The following is an 18986-nucleotide window of genomic DNA, read 5'->3' on the forward strand; positions in this document are numbered from 1 at the left end:
TTATTGAAGTGCCTCTGTGGTTCCGGCAGGTTCTCAGCTGCTGTCTGGGAAAATAGAGAGAGAGCGAGTTAGTGCTTGTTCTCCTGGAGAGACTTCTCCCCGTTCTGCTGTGTTGCTGCAGTTTAAATGCAAGCCGGCTGATGGGCTGCAGCTGGGGCCGATCAGTCTGAGTTGAGGGCTTGCAGGTGTTTCTCCTTAGTTTCCTGGGCGACGCTGATGATCCTTTGGGACGCTCGTCACAATATATATATATATGTTTATATATATATATATATATATATATGTATATATATATATATATATGTTTATATATATATATATGTTTGTATATATATATATATATATATATTTATATATATATATATGTTTATATATATATATATATATATATATATATATATATATATATATATATAGTAGCTGCAAATATCAACTGACAACCATAAACAATAATAAATGTCATTTCCTCAGCCATTTAAATGATTTTCCCCTACATGTTTTTGCATCTGAATGAACATGCGAGAAGGTCAGATGCAAAAATAACTGTCCAAGTTTTTAGCACAAATTTTCATCATGTGACTACAGTAAATCCTAACAGGAGGAGTTTTTTGGGTATGCATTTAAGGGATATTAAAGGGATAGTTCACCCAAAAATGAAAAACTGCTCACTTTTTGAATCCTTGTGTGGTTTTTTTTTTTTTTTCAGGTGAACACACATCCGCACATCCAGACTTTGAAACTTTGTAACCACAGACTTCCATTTTAAATTTTTGGGTGAACAATCCCTTTAAGCTGATGTTTTGTAGATGTGCCACAACAATCTAATATAACTCATTATTTTGAGTAAATCAGCAAGTGTAATGAAAATAATCAAGAAAGTTTACTTACTGATGTTTCTATATCCATTACCCTTTGTTTAGATTTGAAGTTTTTCTGACAGACTCCGTGAGTTTCGGGAGATCAAGGGAATTGTTGGGGATAAACACCTTGTGTATTGTTTTGCTATGAGCAGCAACTGCTTGCCATTCTTGCTTTTTTAACCTCTGAGGTCTGTCACTGAGGCGCCTGCTGGAGACACTAGTAACAATAGGAGACAGGAGAAGTGTTCACCGGTTTAACCTTTTCAAACAACTATGGAATGATGATGGAATAACCTACATTATGAAAAATAATACGCTGCTGTATTAAAGCTCACCAAGGAAGCATTCATTTCACCAAAAATACATTAATTCATTTTCCTTTGGCTTAGTTCCTTATTTTTCAGGGGTCGCCACAGCGGAATGAACCACCAACTATTCCAGCATGTGTTTTACGCAGCGGATGCCCTTCCAGCTGCAACCCAGTAGAGGGAAACACTCATACACTCTAACATTTACACACACTCTCATTCACTACAGCCAATTTAGTTTATTCCATTCACTTATAGCACATATCTTTGGACAGGTGGAAACCGGAGAACCCAGAGGAAACACACGCCAACACGGCGAGAATAGCAAACTACACACTGAAACGCCAACTGGCATTTATTAAAATTCTTTAAAATGTATTCATTTTATTTATTATATAAACAATTTATATTTATACTTCACAGTTATATTGATTAATTTAATATTATTAAAATGATTATTTAATTTTATTATAAATGATCATTTGTATTTTAACATACTCTAAAGTTTATTGATCCTCATTTGAAATCATTCAAATATGATTTGCTAATAAGGAAAATTTAAAGGAAATATAATATATACATATTTGCAACAACGTCACATTTGTCTTGCTGCTTCAGATTAATTTAACATTCTTTGCTGAATTAATGTATTTTTCCTTTTTATTATTATTTTCTTAATCATTTATTTTAATAATAATTTTTTATGACAAAGTGACCACTGAATAAAAATAAATAAATTACAATGATAAAATTGTTCAATATCACTTGTAATTCTTTTGAATGCATATTTTTAAATCTTCAAATGAACTTTGTTTTGGCCTGAAATTATGTCGTAATTGGTTGATTAATTTAGCTATATTAATTATACTGTGGGCAAAAACAGTGGCTCAGTGGGTAGCACTGTCACCTCACAGCAAGAAGGTCGCTGGTTCGAGCACCGGCTGGATCAGTTGACATATGTGGGGAGTTTGCATGTTCTTCCTGTGTTCATGTGGGTTTCCTACAGGTGCCCCGTTTTCCACCACAGTCCAAAGACGTGCGCTATAGGTGTATTGAATAATCTAAATTAGCAGTACGTATGTGTGTGAGTGAGTGTGTATGGGTGTTTCCCATTGTTGGGTTGCAGCTGGTAGGGCATCGCTGTGTAAAACATATGGTGTATACAGCAAGTTGGCGGTTCATTTTGCAGAGGTGACCCCAGATAAATAAAGGGACTAAGCCAATAAGAAATAAATAATGAATAAATAATTATTATAACAATTATATAATTGTATTAATTTACATTATTCTTTTGCTTTATGGAGCAGCGTGTTCATTAACAAAAAATGACATACAAGTTTAAAGCTAAATGAGGATTAATAAATAATGACAGAATCTTTATTTACAGCAAAAAGGGAAAAAAGCTTCCACTGGAATCTGTGTAAGAAAAACTGGACAGAAAGCTCAACATCAACACGCAGACAGATGAAAACTCGTTAAAAGGTATGAAGAAGAATCCAGTAATCCACTTTCTAATCTGCATCTATGCCAGTGCTCAGTCTAGGTTAAATTCCAGTTTCATACTCCGTCTGTCATTACAGCTGTGGTGTAAATCCCAGAAACCTTTAGTGAACCACATGAGACAGCAGGGGTGGTGTGTAAACCCCTATAACTCAGCCGGTGTCTGTTTGCATCTATAGACAGTACTGTGAATCCTACACCATGAGCCTCTTCTGTTTGCTGTGATTCCCATCCGCTCTTTCTAGGTCTTCCTCTGTGGGATGTCCGTCTCTAGACACTGAGATGCAGGCTCTGGTTTCATGTTGTTAAGTCTACATGAACACTCACTGACAGAGTAGGAGGAGAAGAGCGTTTACAGGATGTAAGTATGTGTGTTGAGAACTTTATATAAGTCGGTATGTACTGAATCATCATTCTGTCATACTGCAAAAAATCAACTGTTCTTATATCAAGAAGCATTTCCAAGACAAAAAAATTGTTCTTTTTTCAAAAAAAAAAAAAAAAAAAAAAATTAAGTGAGTTTTTCCTTACAACAAGTACAGTAAACTTATTTTAAAGAGAAAACTTTAGTATTAAGACTTTTTTTTTAGATTAAAACTAGGAACTTCCACATTGGCAGATTATTTTTCCTTGTTTTAAGGAAAAACTCATTTTATTTTGACGTATTATTTCTGAAACAAGATATTTTTTTGCTTGTCAAAAATGCTTTTTGATTTAAGAATATTAAGATATTTCTTGTAGAAACAAGACAAAAACTGTGCTACTGTATATATGAAATAGTATTGTTTACATAAGAAATAGTGATTTTATATTTACATTCATTGCTTATTAATTCAGTTTTGTGTTTTTGCAGCAGCAACAGTTTCCTCAAATATAATAACATTTCCTCAAATTATAACAAAAAATGCTACTGTTCTAGTACTTGTTAGTACTGTTGTTACTCAATTAAGCAACATAATACATAAAAAACACTAAAATATTAGAAGAAACGTCAGAATCCAAGATTATTGTAGAGTCTTTTAAAAGTAAATGCTATTTCTGTAATTCAAAGTATTACTTGCTATTTCCTTTTATTTCTTGTGAAATGTACAATGTAAAAATGATTTTTTAGACTTTATTTGTGGTCAGCAATGCTTTTATGTATTATAGCTTTTTACTTTTACCAATATCCAAACTGTGTATTTTTCACTATGCTCCACACGAGGGCAGCATTAACATATCTGTTGTTGATTTTATAAAAAGAGAAAAGTTATTTAAGTGAACATTGTCATTTTTAATCTTGCTCTAAATATGGCTGACGGGATTTTCCTTATCTGTTGTCGAACTTTTATTTTCACTGCAGGTACAATTAAGATAAGCAAATTATAAAACACACATCTCAATATTCATTGAAAATTAAAACATTAACATGCAGTTGAGGCAATATAAAGTGCAAACAAGCAGAAAAGATAAATATTTCTGGATTTTTCCTCAGTATTGTGGACGTTCCAAGTTTAATTGGATAGTGCCAAATGATTTTTTTTTTTTTATTGGAAAGTATATAAATTGTAATGTTTTTAAGAAAATGACAAATCCTATATACTGTGTGTGTATATATTTATATTCATATTCATTTATTTTCCTTTGGTTTAGTCCCTTATTTTTCAGGGGTCACCACAGTGGAACAAACCAGCAACTATTCCATGTTTTAAACATATGTTTTACACTCTCATACACTACGGCCAATTTAGTTCATCCAATTCACCTATAGCACGAATATATAAAAATTCTTAACAAAGTTCTTGATTGTTTCATTAGGTAAAACCCTTGTTCCTCAGCTGGATTAGAGTTCTTTGAAGCTGCACTGAAACTTGGAAGATCCAACCACTGAACATGAAAGTCCAGTTTATGAAGAAATATCCTGCATGTTCTCCTAAAAATTACTATAAATTATCAGTACATTTTAATTTCTAAATCTAATTCGTTAAAGGGTTAATTCGCATGAAAATGAAAATGTACTCACCCTCAAGTGGTTCCAAATTTTTATGAGTTTTGAGGAAAGCTAAAAAGCAGTAACCATTGACTACATTAGTAGGAAAAACAAATACTATATAAGTCAGTGCTAACCAGTTTTCATTCTTTCCCCTCAGTTCTCTCCAAATATCTTCTTTTGTGTCCAACATAAGAAAAAATTTCAACCCAGTTTGGAATTAGTGAAGGGTGAGAAAAGGACAGAAGTTCAGTCTTGGGTGAACTATCCCTTTGAATATTGTATTCTAGTGAATTACTAAAATTGACCAGTAGGTAGAGCTGTTGTGCTGTCAGCATGGGGTGAAATGACAGGTGGTCAGACAGGTGGATTTACAGTTTCTGTCTGAAATAGAAGTTCAAGCTCAAGTCTGGTAGTCATATCTCAATATACTGTACACCTTTAAACAACCGTTGTAGATGCATTATCAGTCACACCATTCAATCATACATATACATAAAGATTCTACAGAATTCGCCATGGGAAAATTCACAGTGCAATGTAGCTGACCTCTCCAGCAGTATCAAATTAATTCTGAACAGCAATTCATCATGTCACAGACGTTTCGGTGTCTCTAGTCCATTACTGAGTTTTCATTGTGAATTATAAGTCTGAATGCACTATTGTTTTGTACGAAGTAGCTCATTTTCCACAAGGCGTTTTTGTGTCGGCTAAATCCTGCACCAGATTAATCCTCTTCCAGAAATTCTCTGGAAATACACACACAAGTCAAATGAAGAGAGGGAACAGAGGATCTGGTCTTGTGTATGAATACTGTCTATTCTTTTTAATTTCCTGTTTTCATCTTCGGATACTCAGAAAGCATGACTTAATGCAGTTCCTCATAGAACATCGTGAACCATATGAATATGTGCTTTTGTATTTTCAGGGCAGTTGAATCAGTTGCACCAAGAGCCACTTGGCGCAAGTGAACAGAACCCATCTGTTTAGTAGAATTTTATGAAGCCTGCATATACTTTCAATAATAGACTACACACATTCGTTTCACATCTGTATATGCAGTAGTCAGCTTTCATGAAACCCATTACTCCATTAACTATATTTTGATTAATCTGAACGAGTCAGATTTTATTGACTCTTTCTGCGTGTTTCATTGTAACAATGCGTATAGGGAAAGTGAGTGGCTTTTTGTGTTATTATTATTAGTGAGTCACTGAATAACTCACTCAACCGATCAGTACAAAAATGTTATTTTACTTATTTGCATAACACATAACACATAAACTCTAAGTTCATAAAGTTAATTCAAAACTTTTTCTGAACTAAATGCATGAACTGAGTTGGTAAATTACATTCTCTTGAAGGCATTCATGCTAAAACTGACCACTTGAACATTTGTTAAAAACACTGATTTGTTTATCACTGAAACACTAAAGGTTCTATGATTAGTAACTAGCTCCCTGATAATGACCCCTGATAAATAACGGACCAAGCCAAAGGAAAATGAACGAATATATGAATGTTGTATAATATACCTAAATATACCAAAACTACAGTATTGGGTCATTTGTTTACGCTATATAAGGTGTTGTATTACCACTGCAACTACAGAATTATAACAATAATAAAATTAAAATGTAAGAAAATAATAATAAATCCGTTTTATTTTTGTGTGGTTTAAAATCGCTACAGTATTTATTACAAAGTACTATAGTATTTTTTTATGTGTGTGCGGACAGGGCTCTTTTGAGCTATAATAGCTGGTAGCTAGCTCTCTGCAACTCTTACATGGTCACCCACTGAAGCCAAGCAGGGCTGCACCTGGTCAGTACCTGGGAGACCACATGGGAAAACTATAGCTCCCAGAAGTGGTGTTAGTGAGGCAAGCAGGGGGCACTCAAACTGTAGTCTGTATGGGTCATAACGCCCCAGTATAGTGAAGGGGACTCTATACTGCTCAGTGAGCGCCGTCTTTTGGATGAGATGGTAAACCGAGTTCCCAACTCTCTGTGAAATCCCAAAATGTTAATTGAAAGAGAGTTCTGGTTTAATTTGCCCACTCACCTCCGTCCATCATGGCCTCCTAACCATCTCCATATCATAATTATCTCCTCTCCACCAATCAGCTGGTGTGTGTGGTCTGGCGCATTATGGCTGCTGTCGTATCATCCAGGTTGTTGCTGCATACTCAGGGGCGGACTGGCCATCTGGCAATTCTGGCAAATGGCAGAAAGGCCGGACCAATTTTTAAATGTGGGCCGGTCAGTTTTTTTTTTTTTTTTTTTTTTTTTTTTTTTACGTGCAGGCAGCTTTTATCTCTTGCTAGATGTGATATTATGATGATGATAAATAAAAAACATAAATAATAAAAAAATAATAATAAAAAAGAAGAAGAATATTCATAAATGTTAAGCATTTGGCCCAATCGGCAACGGCCACCTAATTTCAAGATGGGCCGACCCAATCCGAGGTTACCCAGACGTAATCAAAATCTGGCAAGAATGTCATATTATTTCACCATCTGTTCACCAAAATAAATAGTGAATGTGCGTGTCCGTGGGTGGGGCTGTGTCGGTGTAGTAATGTGGGCTGATGTGGCTACAGTGCCAGGGCTGAATTTTTGTCCCATTCCACCCCTGTGCATACTGGTGGTGGATGTAGATATTTCCCCCAATGTGTAAAGCACTTTGAGTGTCCAGAAAAGCGCTATGTAAATGAAAGGAATTATTTATTATTATTATTATTATTATTAGTAGTAGTAGTAGTAGTAGTAGTACTAGCCTACATATCAGGGAGGTCATTAAAGTCAGAGTGAAATCATAATTCTCAATGTTTATTTTGCTAGTGCACATTGTTAGTCTTTAAGTGAACAATAAATCTGTGCCATTAATCCACTGCATACAAAATGTTTGTTTTGGTAATCTTCAATCAAAAATTGACCTTTTGCTTCTGTTTGTAGTGGCGGTGTTCTGTCGATTTGTTCTACTTTGTCAGTGTCCTACAAATGTCCGCAGTGTCCTTCCATTCAAAAAGTAGGTAGCACATTTTGATGACTCGCATGCTGCCCTCAGATTTTGCTACCAGTGTAAATTTTTATGTAATTTGATATGTATTATCGCCCCAACCTACCTAATCCCTAACCCCAACCTCAGAACTATTTAAACACAGTGTTGGTAGCATAATCTGATGGGTAGAATAAAATGTCAAGACACCTGTCCTATTCTGTTGACGTCTGTTTGACGGCCTCAGTTTGATGAAAAAAGAATGATGCTCAAAAAGAAACTTACTCATTATTCTGTTTCAGGTGGCAGTAGGCTACATCAACATAGGCTACAGAAAGAAGTCTCAGCAGTTTTGGTTCACGCGGGCTTTAAATTATCAAGCATTAGTCTACCTTTAGGTAGGGGATTAAAACCACAATCTTCAGCGTGCGCATGTGCAATTTTATTTTGAGAGACGGGCATCTGTGCTCCATCGCCACATGCTCCTTATGATTAAAATAAATAAATAAATAAATAAATAAATAAATAAATAAATAAATAAATAAATAAGCTAGTCTGTCTATAAAAAGAAAATACGATCTATAAAAATATATATTCTATAAATACCTCACTTCAGGTTATCGTGATGTTGCAATCTTTCGACATGGCGCAGATGGCCTGTGAAATAATAGACTTATTCGATATATGCATACATACTTTTAAACGTGTGTTCATTTAATTTGCATTATTAAAACGATTTATGTTCCATCCACCTGCAGAATGAAATAACCGGAAGAACTGCCTGAAGTGCAAAAATCTTCACTACTGTCGGTATGAAAAGGTATAGTCAACATAAACATTACCATCGTGCTTGAAATCTTCCTTTAAGTCCTCATAACCCGGCTTTTATCCTCCAGGAGTGTGAGAGTTGCGAGAAGTTGGCAGAGTGTCAGAAGTTTGAGGCGAAGTGATGATCCTACCTGAGGCGTTTCTCAGGTTTCATTCAAGACACCCGTGCGTAAGCGACAGCTGCCCGGAGCCTGGACTTTCTCCCAGAGCAGCAAAACTTTCGGCTTGGATTTGAAGGAACACTAACCTTCGGACCTAGGATAAAAGGAAATCTTTTTCCTGGCTGAGAAAGGTAAAAAAATTAACGTATACTTGTCCTATACTTGAAACAGCGTTTGGTGTGTTGGTTGTAATTACTATTGAATTATATGGCGTTGAATAAGGTGGCATATTTCAGGTTATGGAAAAAAAAAGCTTTTATAAATCTTATGTTGGTCCTAAAACGTGAGCGCAATAGCCTACCTGTCGTACTTTTTTGTGAGCCTTTACAACTTCTGAGTTGGGCTAAGTAAGTCCTACTGTATCTTATATGGTCTTGTCAATTCAATATTTTCAGTGTTTTCTCTTTCTGTTATTGTTAGACATGTTCTGCGTGCTATTGTTGGTTTAGATGAACGTAAACACAAAAATCCACCTGCTGAGCCCATTTATGGGTTGTGTTAAGTGCTCTTTAAGACAGTCACGTGTTAATATTTTTACACCTTCAGCGTTTGAAGTAAACAGCTGCTGAATGAAATGTATCATACATAGGCTACATATGAAGTTCAGAAGCAAAAACCTTTAAGTGCCATCTGAAAAGTTCTTCTAAAATTAGCCATTTTCCAAAACTTCCATATTTATGTTCACTTTTTTCAAATTAAAGGAAATGAAAATAACATTAATTGACATAAAAGGGAAATTACTCAACTTACAAGTAGTAGCCTTAGAAAAATGCTAATTTTAAGAGTAAATTAAGTTTTTTTCAGGTTTGAAAAAAACTTAATTCTCTGAAGAGTAATTGCCACTTAACAAATAATGTTTAAAAGGGAACTGATGGCAACTTTTTTCTGTGAACACATGGTTTGGTTTCATTCAACTGTCTGCAGTATATATACTGTATACAACTTAATGGGTTGGCTTTCTCTATAAAGAGAAATGACACCCAAAAATGTATATTTAATTATCATTTTCTTACACTGAAGTGTTTCCAAACACAAAATAGTATGTTTAAGAATGTTGGAAACGAGTACCCATTGACCTCCACAGTCAGAAACAAATATGTAAGTAAACGTCAACCTGTTTCCAACTTTCTTCAAAATGCTTTCATTTGTGTTTAAGAGAAGAGACTTTAGCAGGTTTGGAACAAGTTTAGGGTGAATAAATGATGACAGAATTTTCATTTTTGGGTGAACTATCTGTTTTTATTGTCATTCTAGCAAATTTGGCATGTGTGTTAATAGTTGATACATTTAATTTTGTATTATGTTTGATTCTGTCTGGAAAAATGTCTGAAATCCATTTTATTTTGATGCTTCACCACAGCTTTCCAGTGCAAAAACAAAATGCAATCAAATTTGTGATTATTCAAGACTCCTAAATCAAAAGTATTCTGTACAAAAAAATGCATCAATAGGCAGAAGCCATGTAATGTCATAACATGCATGCCTAAGGTGTCTCCCTCATTACAAGCTGTTGTAAAAAAATAGTGTTATTCCTGATTGTGGATCTTAGTTGTCCCATAATCACAGGGGTCTGGACAACATTCTTTGGTCCCTCCTGATGACGGCCTGGCTTGTAGTGTGCCGTGCCGCTAATTTTGCGATGGATCAGTTCTTGTTTTCTCTTGGTTGACACAAATTATACTATGAAGTACTGAGAACCGTCAGTTGAGATGAGAGGAAATAGTGACTTTGGCAGGTGTGCCAGCTGACATTCAGACAGCTCATCATTACTGGCTGTTTGATTTATGCGAGAGCCTATAGAACAGGGTGCCCAAACTTTTTCTTATGCAGGACCAAAAACCAAACTTGATTGGGGCTAGTTGCAATTGGTAGTTTAATTTATTTAATAATATTTAAAAATAGCTAGAAAACATTACTTTATATTAAATAAAACAGCATTTTTTACTTTTGTTTAATGAATTTTTATTACAGTAAAAATAATCTCATTTATAACAGAATGGCTTTACACTAGTTTTTGCCTTAATTTGCTCACCGATGTCTTTTGAATAGTCCTCTATTCTTCCAGTGACATCATTTACATTTTTAAAAATCTGATTCATTTAAAACATTTAATTGAATGAAATGTTTTTTTGTAGCAAAAAAAAAAAAAAAATAAATAAATAAATAAAGATAATAGGCTATGTCAAATTAGAAATGGCGGTCTTTTTTAAAGGCAATTGCCTTTGGTGGGCCAAATCACAGGTTACAATAAGCCAACTTTGGCCAGTGGTCCCTATCTCTGCTATAGAAGAAGCAACATTGAGGCAAAAGTCGCATTTTGTTAGTGTTTGGGTAAAATGTAAAATTGCTGGATTTTTTAAAGGTATAAAAGGGAAATGTGTGTGGATTGTAATATTTTATATATAATGATTTTTAATGAACATAAGAAGATTCTTATTTGACAAGAATGCTTGATAAAAAAAAAAAAAAAAAAAACATTTTACTTCTTTTTTTATTTTATTTTATTTTTTTGCAAATTACAAAAAAAATAAAAAATAAACTGTTCTTTTGAACTTTCCATCTCATCTATCATGGTTTACACAATTTTATGCAACTCAGTAATATTAATAAATATTTATTTCTTTTTTGTTTGCAAGAAATACTTTAAAAAAATGACTCCAAACTTTTGAACAGCATTTCTTCTTCTTTTTTATTTTCCTATTCTAATTTTCTTTTCCTTTTTCTCCTTTTTGTCTTCTTCATCTTCTTCTTTTTCTTCTTCTTCTTCTTCTTCTTCTTTTTCTTCTTCTTGTAGCAGCAGTAGTAGTAGTAGTAGTAGTATTTAGTTGTAGTATTAGTAGTAGTGTTATTTTCCTTTTAGTTAGTATTTCAGTTTTTTTGAATTAAAACTATTTTTCAAAACAATAAGTTTAGATCTCTAAACAATTAGCTTACTGTTCACTTCAGAGTTGCATTTCTTATTGATTCTATTAAGTATTGACTCTTCTGAACAATTTCAGATGGTGACAATTTCCATGGGTGACTGTCATGGTGAAAAAAACAACTAATCATTTTGATCAGTGTGGCTCACACAATGACAAATACACTTTATGTTTTGGTGGCCTTGGCCAAATTACTGACACAATAAATAGGTTTTAAAACATGAATGAAATGTTTTGAGGGAGTAACTACATTTTGCAGACATGCAATACAGTTCTGAAAATCCAACAAACAGTTTTAAGATTTGTACTCAGAGTTTAGAGAATGTTGAGACAGACAGACGGATAGATGAATAAACAGACAGATAGACAGACAGACAGACAGATAGATAGGTAAAAGATAGATAGATAGACAGACAGACAGACAAGAACAACGTGATTATGCCTCCTTAATTCAGCTTTAATTTAATAATAAAAGATATTGAATGAGTGCACCAGAAAATGTCAAATTAAGATATTAATAATTTAGATTTTGTGGATTTTTGCAGATAGAATATCTATAAGTTTTTTACAGCAGACAGTCTGAAACCTTTCAATTTGCAAGCTGCTACACATCATGTCACAGTGATTTGACCACGTCCAGAGTTGGTTTTGGCATGACGCTAAGTGTAGACTGTTTACTGTTGCTAGGCAACTTGATGCATGAATATAGAGTTCATCTTTTATGGCAAAGCTTTATTTGTGGAGATGTTTCAACTCTTGACCATAAACGTTTATACGCAAGCTTTTTCTCTATGCTCTGAGTCAGATAAGAGATAGAGAATCAGGTTCACATTTAAAACTGACTTCATGACAGCGACTGTTTTATGTCACTGCAGGATTTCCATGTACAACTAGTGTAGGAAGTTCACTTTGATCTGGCCATTAGAGCCGGCATTCCCGTCTCCTCTTCCGTCTCTCAGCAAAAGATATTCACCTCCAGAGACATCCGGCCCTCCCGACTATGTTTACAGACATGCTGAACTCCCATGGTGTAATGTACAGTACATGTGTGCATGTGTGTGGAAGGCAGGTTTGAGCAACATATAAAGTTGCTGTGGAAGAGTCAATGAGTACATGTAAATTAGTGGTCACCTTAAAGAAATGTATTCCATGGTCTGTTGAAATACCTGGTTCTGATTGGTTAGAAGATGTGCTGTAATATTGTTTAGCATTATAGCTGGCCTCAAAGGGCAGTTATAACTGTAAGACTGTATAAATCTTACTACTGCTTAACATATTGTTAAGTAATTGTCTTTTTATTTTATTATAGCACAATAAATACCAAGTAAATACATCCAGTTACGTAAATGTAAAATAGATGTTGACATAAATGCTTTTATCAGGTAAAGAAACCCTCCACTACTCTATCAGAGTTGTTAACAAAAGAAATATGGAACAGAAAGGATTTTAAGGGAAAGTTAACCAAGCCCTGTCCAAGGATCTTAGAGATGTACGGAAAGAAAAGTCAAGTAAAGTCAAGTTGAACTTTGTTGTTATTCCGCTGCATGTGTGGATATACAGAGGAACAAAATGTTGTGTCTCACAGGACAACGGTGCTACATAAATGATTCATAAATACAACACACAACAGTGGACATAAAAGCTATTATGAACTTCCTATAATTACCATATACTATAAGATATTTAACTAAACACATAAGACAGGCTAAGCAAGTACTTTTACATGAGACTGAACAATGTTGTGCAGGATGTTGTGCAAGAGAGGTATTACAGGTGAATATTGTGCAAAAGAGGTATTTAAGGTTTAATAATATGCAAGAGTTATTTAAGGTTAAAACAAGCAGTGCAACATCATTGTGGTACATTTATGGTAAACCTTGTTTTAATTATTGAGTTCTTGAAAGATGGAGTCTAGATAAAGTGTCAGTTTCTACAGGTGGTTTATCAAGCCCACTCACCTGAATGAAGCACAATTTAAAACGCCCAGTGTTTCCAAGAGACATGGAGTGATTATGAAAGAGGGAGTAAGAGCATTTGCAACATATGAAGGGGCTTGATCATGAAATTTAATAAGACAAGTTAATGGCAGCCCTTTATTTCAAGTAACAATAGAGTGGAGAAACTATGAAGTCAATTTGTATGCAAAAACCCGAAAGCGAATTAGCATTTTAGCAGTTCCGGTTCCCTTGTCCCATAGTCAATGGGTTTTTTGAATGGGGTTTCAGTAAAATCGCTTAAATAAGGTCTGTGGCTAACACAAACTCAAGATACTTTCACGTTTTATTCTACGACATAAAACACATCAGTTACATCACACTCTTGATTTTTTAAATTGGTTATGCTTCTTCAAAAAGACGATTGCTATCAGATACATGATACGTCATCGAGCTGAGCTGGTCTGGAGCGCAGCTTGCTTGTGTTGGGCATTTGGATTAATCTGTGATTTAAGTATTTTCATAAATAGTATTTTAAAGTTTGTAGTGTTTCTCTAATCTGGAATTCATTTTGTGCGTAGATAATGCCTTCACATGTCAAGACCGTCGAGACAGATTAATTTGTTGATCATTTATTTTAATTAAACAATATTATGAAGATACTGCTTACCAGTGCAGCCTGTCTCTTACCATCTCTCAGTAATGCAAACGTGTGAATAAATGGGTAAAAAGGGAACCAGTTTTATGCTAGCAGCCGATTCGCCTACAAGGAGACGTCATATTTCCTCCATTCTATTCAGGCAGTTAACAAACCATTAACTAATGTTGACTATTAGCTCAATTAACTACTGTTTATTTATAGTTATTGAGGTAGAAGTTGAGTATGGGTTTATGAATGGATTACAGATGTAGAATAATAACAAAGTACTAAACAATTAATATCCTATTAATAGGAAGTCAATAAGATGGTATTAATAGCGTGAATTTTGACAAACTAAATTACCAAATAAATAAAGCAAGATGGGATGGGACATGCTTATTCGCAACCGAACAAAATAGCAAGCTCTTGTGTGGTAGCTAGTTGAATAAACAAAGTTGAACAACAACATATGGCCAAACTTTTAACAGTGAGTGTGCTTAATGTCATTTGAGATTTCCCAATGCTACTGAAGCTGGAATAAAGAATCTGTGAATTCCATTGGCATTGGCCGGCCTTTGACTACTGAAAGTCTGCTATCGGAAGAACCCTACTAAACAAGCATCTGCTAAATGATCACCTGCTATCCTGCAAGTGAGATGGAGGGCTGTCTTTAGGGAGCCGATGGCTTCATCCGCTGCTTTTTGGAAGCGAGAGGATCAAATGCTTGCTCTTGAACATGTAGACCCTTCATTACCAGATCAACTCTTCGCCAGGCCCCACCAAAGCTTGCAACATCCTTGCCAGCCGTATGCCATAAGTAAGAGAGCAAGACATCTCGGGGGGCCAGGTCACCCCCTTCCCGCGGGCCTTCATTAGACACACAGATCAGGTTGGAGTCTCTGTCTCGTATTAATACCTGTCAGCAACCCAAACTCCATTTAAGTCCAGACTCTGGCTTCTAGAAGAGACGCCTGGGTTGTGCTCAAGACTGCAGGCGCATGGAGCTCAGCGTTGAGTCTCAAAAAGTTCATCAGGCTTGTTTGTGCATGAGAATGGAAGGCCTGTGTAGTGGAGTCATTGGAATGGAGTCATTGTGTAGTGATGTTGTACAGAAAAAAAAAAACAAGGCCATCGGGTTTTAGTGGCATTTTAATGATGTCCAATTTGTCAGTTTTCTCAGACTGGGAGCACTCAAACAGTGGGTCATCAGGGGGATGACTGACGCTGGCTGATACAGTCGCATCTTGAATCCGAGGCACAGGGGCGATGAAGTTTCTCACCTCTGGCTTGAAATAGTTTGCTTGTTCTACTCATGCACGAGGCAGATCATCACTTCCTATGGTGTCCCTCAGCACTGGAAATGTATATCCTGATTACTTTATAAACATTCATCAATGGTATATATTTCTCACTGGATGGCTCAGGTCTTGTGCATGCAGATTTTAGCTTGTAGTGACATTAAAATGCATTCATTTAGTTTGGTTGTCCATGCTGGGAAATGGTGTACATGATGTTTTCATAAATGTATAGTAGGGTTGCAAAGACTGAGGCTACATGTAACAGTGATACTCTTTTATATTATTGCTATTTTAACTAATGTATTTCTTGTACTAATTTTACCACAATTCTTTATTACTTTTAAACAAATGAATACTTTTATTCAGGAAAGGGCAAATTAAAATAGAGATTTGTGATGTTGCAAACATGGATGTGTATATTTAGAATATTAAGCAGCGTTCATGCTATTATTGTTTTAAGAATTGATTATGAAATTAAGGGGCGTCAAGGTGGCGCAGTGACTAGCACGATCACCTCACAGCAAGAAGGTTGCTGGTTGAAGCTCCGGCTGGGTCAGTTGACATTTCTGTGTACAGTTTGCATGTTCTCCCCATGTTCACATGGGCTTCCCATGGGTGTTCCGGTTTTCCCTACAGTCCAAAATCATGCACTATAGGTGAATTGAATAAACTAAATTGGCTGTAGTGTCTGTGGATGTAAAAGAGTCTGTATGGATGTTTTCCAATGTTTGGTTGCGGCTGGAAGGGCATCCGTTGCGTAAAACATATGCTGGATAAGTTGGTGGTTCATTCCACTGTGGCAACCCGTAATTAATAAAAGGACTAAGCCAAAAAGAAAATGAATTATGAAATTAAATGTTAGGGGTTTTTTTTACCAAAAAAATCAGCATATCAAGAGGAGGTATCAACACAGTTCTCAACTAAACACCTAAAACTTTTCATGTATTTAGCAAGCCTGATCTTACGAGGAAACGTAACTATTTTACAAACCGTCAATATTTTACAAAAAAAGCATCTAATTCATATAAAAAAGTTCACATTTTAAAACCAGCCATGCCCCCAATCCCCACTACTAAACCCAACCACCTTTGGGGAATAAGTAGATCATCTGAAAATGTACGAATACGATTGTACAGATGTAAACGAATTTTCCACAAGAGCAGAAAGCTGTTTTAGCTGTTTATGTGCACAACCACTGTGTTGAAAAATCTTTATCAAGCAGAGATGGACTAAATAGCAAAAAAGCTACAGCCCTGCAGTATTCATCATGGTCCCATGTTCTGCATTGACACTTTTGTTAAATTACCCTTATGACCCTTATTCCACTGAGCAGATCAGGTGTGTCGCCAACCTTTTTGAAACTGAGAGCTGCTTCGTGGGTACTGATTAATGTGAAGGGCTACCAGTTTGATGGACACTTCTTAAATAACAAATTTTCTAAATTTACTTTAAATTATATGTTATTAAGAATTAATGATATTCGTCTATGTGAAGACACTGATCATGTTAATGATTTCTCACAATAGTTGTCAACAATGATTTAACAAGGTAGGAAACAGATAAATATCAATATGCAACACTTCATTTGTCTGAAATAAAGTTTATTTTTAGATATAATTTAATGTCATTTTCAACTTTACACCAATGCAAGTGTGATTTAAAAAGAATAGCTATAAAAATATAAGATGCAGCTTAGTGGTATGTGAGGCTATAGTAAGCTATTTTTAGAACAGGTGCGCGGGCAACACATGTGATCCTTGCGGGCTACCTGGTGCCCCCTGCTTTAGATTCATTCATTTTCTTTTAGACTTAGTCCCTTTATTAATCAGGGGTTGCCATAGCGGATTGAACAGCCAACTTATTCAGCATGTGTTTTACGCAGTGGATACCCTTCCAGCCGCAACCCAACACTGGGAAACACCCATACACTCTTGCATTCACACTCATACTCTTCTACCAATTTAGGTAATCAATTCACCTATAGCACATGTCTTTGGACTGTAGGGGAAAACGAAGCGCCTGCAGGAATTCCACGCAAACATGGCGAGAATATGCAAACTCCACACAGAAATGCCAACTGACCCAGTTGGGGCTCGAACCAGGGACCTTCTTGCTGTGAGGTGATCATGCTACCCACTGCGCCACCATTTCTATTTCTTTTTAAAAAACAGATAGTATAGCTCTGCATGACTGGCATAAATTGTGCTCTTCGTTTACAATGCCAGGTAGCGTAAGCGATGCGTGAATTTACTGACATAAAGATTCTGGCTTCATACAGCTGATTGAGTTTAAGATCAACTTTTTATATCCCTATTTTTATTATTGTTGGCATGTATATATAACTTGATTTCTCAGCAGTTTGACACTGAAGACTGTAATAATGACTGCTAAAAATACAGCACTGGCATCACATTGCATAAAAAAATCGGAAAGAAAGCAATTTTTTTATTGCAGTAATAGATCATAATATAATTTTTTACCAGATATTTTTATCAAATGAATTCAGTTTTCATTAGCAAATGACAAACATCACAAACCTCAAACATTTAAAGGTTAGTGATAATAAGAGCACTTGTAATTCAGAAGTGTGTTCCTGTGCACTATTGTCTGTGGCTGGGATGACCGAAATGTTTTACGCATTTTGTCATTGGAAAATAAAACACTAGACAGCACCATCGGATGTAAAGTGAGCTCTGCTTGAGTTTAGCCATAGAGTTTAGTGTGTTCTTGGCTGCTCGAGAAAGGTCTTGATTCTCATGCTAGCTTGGCTGCTAGCAGTGAAATTGGAGAAATACAGTCCCGGCAGGTCTATGAGAATGATAAGCCATTGAGACATTTGAGTGCCTAGCAAATTTCTGATGAGAGGAGGAGAAATGCTGAGGAATCGTGTGTGTGGTGTGTGTGGTGTGTGTGGTGTGTGTGGTGTGTGTGGTGTGTGTGTGTGTGTGTGTGTGTGTGTGTGTGTGTGTGTGTGTGTGTGTGTGTGTGTGTGTGTGTGTGTGTGTGTGTGTGTGTGTGTGTGTGTGTGTGTGTGTGTGTGTGTGTGTGTGTGTGTGTGTGTGTGTGTGTGTGTGTGTGTGTGTGTGTGTGTGGCACTGATCAAGCTGTGAGATTTATTATTTATTATTTTATTTCATTTTATTATTTTTCATTTTGTTTAACTGTATTATGATTTTTGTTAATTTAATTTTATTCCATTATATTTAATTTCATTATTTTTTTATTTTAGTTAATTTTATTTCATTATTTTTATTTGTTTTATTTAGTTTTTTTAATTAAATTTTATTTCATTTCATTATTTTTCATTTTATTTTATTTTATTTTTAATTAAATTTTATTATTATTTATTATTATTATTTTTTTTGTATTATTTAACTTTATTATTTTAAATTTAATTTAATGTAATTTTTCATAATTTTTATTTGATTTTGTTTTATTTCATTTAGTTAATTTCTTTTCATTTGATTTTATATATATATATATATATATATATATATATATATATATATATATATATATATATATATATTATTTTTTTTTTTTTTTCTTTTTTTTTTCTTTTTAT

At 34.9% G+C, this 18986-nt stretch overlaps 1 protein-coding gene across 2 annotated transcripts in view; it reads left to right on the plus strand.

The window, feature by feature from the left end:
• Positions 1–8672: 8672 nt before the first annotated feature.
• The window catches only part of scn4ab (sodium channel, voltage-gated, type IV, alpha, b), a 72071-nt gene continuing 61757 nt past the window's right edge, over positions 8673–18986 (plus strand). For both annotated transcript variants that reach the window (XM_073942578.1, XM_073942583.1), the window contains exon 1: positions 8673–8759. The gene's annotated coding sequence lies outside the window, so the exon portion shown is untranslated. The remainder of the gene's footprint in view (positions 8760–18986) is intronic.

This window comes from Danio rerio, chromosome 3, assembly GCF_049306965.1.
Source record: "Danio rerio strain Tuebingen ecotype United States chromosome 3, GRCz12tu, whole genome shotgun sequence".
In the NCBI taxonomy this organism is placed as follows: Eukaryota; Metazoa; Chordata; class Actinopteri; order Cypriniformes; family Danionidae; genus Danio; species Danio rerio.